Genomic DNA, 4,371 nt, shown 5'->3' with positions numbered 1-4,371 from the left:
AATTAAATTGCATATTTCTTACCTTTACACTATTGTCATGTCCCTCATTCCCACATTAGAAAAGTACATAGAAGTTTCTCACTAAATAATATGTACAATTATGAAAAAAAGTATTGAAAAAATATGGGCACCGTGTGGTTTTAGCTTATTGTGACCTGTAGGGGGTAGTGTGTTTTTGAGGATTTGCAATACGTTCTAATGGAGATGAAGAGAGGGATGTGCTTATTCTGGAAAACTGACTAGAAGATTGTTCCCAGAAAGATAGTGATGAATTCTTCCAAAAGGTTACAGTAAAATCACTTTCACGACCATGTTCACTGCTGCACTATTCACCGTAGAAAACTGATGGAAACAGCCCAGATGCCCTTTGGCAGAAGGATGGTTAGAGAAAGTGTGGCACATATACACAATTGTATTGCACCCATCCATTATGAAGATTGTTACATTATTTGCAAAGAAATGGATAGATCTAAAAATATGTTAAGTAAACTAAGTCAGAGACACACACACAAAGGACCCATGTTCTGTCTCATATTTGGAAGATAGAACTTTATACAAGTTTTCACAGCAATATTAACCAAAGCATGCTATTTGCAGAGGAGAATTTAAAAGGTGTATTTTCTTATAAAATTGAATTTTTAATCCAACAAAATGAATACCAGGAAACTATCACTTAAGTTATGAGGAAAATTCAAAGGGAAGGATTAAAAAGAATTATGGAGTAAGAAAGTGAAGGCATAATATTCAATACAGATAGTATGAAAGTAGAAAAAATTAAACTGGGGTGAGATTTGGAAGGGTGTGGGGAAGTTATGTAAAGATCCATTGTACATAAAAACTGATTTGTGGAATGGAAATTCCCTTGTACAATTATTTAAGATAATAAAAATATAATTAAAAACAATGGAGACACTTTTTCTTAAACTGTGTTCTCTTAAACCATGAGTCAATATAATAGTTTCCTCCTCAGAAATGTTCTTTGCAGGTATTTTCCTCACAGTAACAGAAAAGTGATCAATGCAATGTATATCAATACATAATTTTGCACATCATAAAGAGACCCACTATAAATTCTATTTCCATCTCTTTTAAAAATAAAATTGTTTGCTCTATAAATTGATCAGAGGCATGGATATTGTGGCTAGTTAGTGCATTACACATGTCTCTCTCTTCCTCTCTCTCTTTCAAGGTTCTCATAGATAATATGATTGCTCCATACTTATCCTAATTTATTTTGCTTTTATATTTTTGGCTGCATCATTTCACTTTCTGCTCTGCCATTTCTCAAATCATTTACATAGAAGGTATTATTTCCTATTTTCTCATTCCTAGAATAAGCTGAACATGAAGACACCACTGGTCCTCATTTTCAGTTTGTACCTTTTAATACGGAGGAAAATCTTTCCTCTGCTTTCTATCAATTCTCTACTCTCCAGTTAGAATATTTAGAATAGTAAAAATGGAAAAAGAGAAAACAAATCATGGTGAAAAAAAAGATGCAGAAAATTCACCAGTTTTTCCTGACTAGTTCAACCAATGTGAACTATTGGGGAAATGCATGGACACCTCATTCCAACTGGTACTCAAAGTCTCTGGTTAGGCAATTCTGATGAAGACAAGGAACAAGATGAAAAAGTGAGGAATGGTATCATTTGCAAAAAAAAAAAAAAAAAAAAATGGAGAAGGATCCAAGCAAATTTCTTCTTTGGGCTGCCTAAATTAATCGGCTTGCTACAGTGTGGAGAAATCTTTCCAAAAAGGCCACTCGTGTGAATACTAGGGATGAAGATGAGTATACCGCTCTTCATCAGGAAGCCTACAGTTGACACTGAGACATTGTCCATGAGTTGGTGGCTCGAAGCAGATATTCATGCAATAACTGTGAATGGCTGGACACACCTGCACAGTGCTTGTACGTGGAATAATACCAGTGTGGCTTCTTTATTACTTCATCATGATGCAGATACCAGTGTCTAAACTAAAGGCCTCTTGACCCCCTTGCATCTTGCTGCTGGGAATAGAAACAGCAAAGATACGTTTGATCTCCTTCTGTTGAACCATTATATTAAACCATGTCTGAAGAACAACTTGGAAGAAACTGCATTTGATACTGCCAAAAGATAAGTATGTATGACTACCTCTTTGAAGTTGTGAAAGGCTGTACAAATTGTTCTCCTACGTCTTAATGATTTGGTTAAGTTACTTAAATTTCAAAAATGCCAGTCCATCCTTTGTCTCTGTACAAAATATTTTCACAATACAAAGCAACAGAAATATCTTACTTTAAAAATTCATGGATTCCATGGTATTCTTCCAAATGAATTGCCTGACTTTGATTTCAAAATATATTCAAGAGTTGTTTGTGTACATCTATTATGATTTCTGTAGAGCTTGTGATTTTTTAAATCAGAAATAATTTTAACGTATCTGTTGAAATGAGTAGTACAGAAACTAAAGATATTTCTGGTGCTTGTCTGAAGAAAGTATATTTTAACATATTCTGTATTTTGTTTGTAAGATGTCCATAATCTATTTCATTCTTTCCTAGATATAATACTTTGAATACTACATTGTTATATATTATATAAATTCATTAATAAATGTGTCCTTACAGATTGCATTCCATATAAAAACAGTTTAAGATTCTTTTTTCTCCTAGGTCCTTATAGTATTTTATTTCTTTGGGATAAAATTAAAATGTTATCTAATTTCAAAGTTTTGTAAAGTTATGCTATGTAAAGACCTTTCTAAGGTGAAGATGTAATACACTGATGCCAAACTAACTTTTAATTATATGAATCGCATGTGTTGTTACACTTGTATTTTTGTAATCAACTTTTTAATAACTGTTTTTCATTTCTTGCATCTGAAGAATGAAAAATATGGAATACTTCGCATATTTTCAGATCATCCCTGTCCAAGTGGCATGTTAATCTCTATATTGTTGTAATTTATGTATACGTGCTGCCGAAGCATGTAGTATCCTGTGAATTTAAGTAGTTAATGATGCAATCTTTATACAGGCATATATCCTTGGTTGCCTATTTGTAACAAGGAAACCTTATTGTTACTAACAATGCTATGGATCTTATTTCTCTGAAATTCTGTGTATAGTGGAAAAAATATATTGTTCAGTAGATTGCTCACACTTGCAATTATTTTGCCAATGACTATTTTAAGTCTTTTTCATTTTAAATTTCATCATACTTTGAAGCCTTTATAGCTAGATTCAAAGATATGGCTTTTCAAGTACTTATTTATCAACTGAGTTAGCTTTGTGGAGCTAATGGATTCAAAGTAAGCCTTGCTGAAGAGCTACTTCTAAAATTTTGCAGCTTAAAATTTCCCAAATGAGGTCTTACTGGCACAAATGTCTACTGGCCCTTTACCCTTCTTCCATGTAGTAACAGACCAACCAGAATATCTTACCCTGACAGCAAAGATTATCTTACTGGAAAAAAACTAATCTTAGTTACAAGGGATCATGGGAAATAAACAGTTCTGACTAGAAAGTATTTTATCAAAATATAATTGTTTATTATACCTACCATTTCAAAAGTAGCTAAAGCCAAAAAGGTGAAAAAATTGTTCTTATGCATGATTACCTAATGTCCTGACCTGTCTACCATCCAACCAGGCAGGAACTTACACTACTGAATTTCTATCACCAAATATTTCCATAGCTCCAGGAGAAGTCCATATTTTTTCCTTGATATTAGGCCTTAAATTGGTAATGTTTTAATCTCAGTGTTTCCTCTTGCCTCTAGGCTGTAAATCTACAAATGGTAAAGCTTTAGGTCTAACTCTACCAAACTCTGAGGTAGAGATAATGGAATAATACTGTAAAACAGAGTTGCCTTTGATACCCTAACCACAACAGAACAATGAAAAACATTCCTTATATTACATATAGTTATATATTTTATATTTATATGTGCTAATTTTATGTTTCGCACAATGAAACTTACTAGATTAATCGATAATTTGACAAATAAATTGATATTTATTACAATAAATAGATTGGAATATAAATAATTAAGTTTAGAATATATATTAGAATATAAGAAGTATCAATGCAGTGTCTTCGATATAAACTTGTTATACCTTCTAAGTGTTCTTAGACTCCTGAATTCACATGGCAAAAAAAATGTTGTTTTCCTTTAATATGTAAGGGATTTTACTCTGCTGCTCTGTATATTGTTTTAAATCGCTGGACCCAGAATGGTTTTCTCCATATTTCTGATCATACCCAAATTTTGCTGATATGATGTCCAAAAGGTATTATTCTTCTACAGGACCCACGCGTCCTAGGATCCCAGGTCCCAGTTATCTGTATCATCAGATAACAAGGGCAAGTCCTCATACCTAGGC

General features: G+C 32.8%; 1 pseudogene; it reads right to left on the bottom strand.

Annotated features, from left to right (window-relative positions):
• Positions 1 to 2,876: 2,876 nt before the first annotated feature.
• Positions 2,877 to 2,976, bottom strand: LOC122125970 (annotated as a pseudogene).
• Between the last annotated feature and the right edge of the window lie 1,395 nt (positions 2,977 to 4,371).

Source organism: Dipodomys spectabilis, unplaced genomic scaffold (assembly GCF_019054845.1).
Source record: "Dipodomys spectabilis isolate Male_0828 unplaced genomic scaffold, ASM1905484v1 ptg000268l, whole genome shotgun sequence".
NCBI classification, from domain to species: Eukaryota; Metazoa; Chordata; class Mammalia; order Rodentia; family Heteromyidae; genus Dipodomys; species Dipodomys spectabilis.
The sequence above is the reverse complement of the archived record's forward strand: the minus strand, read 5'-3'. Positions and strand labels throughout refer to the sequence as shown.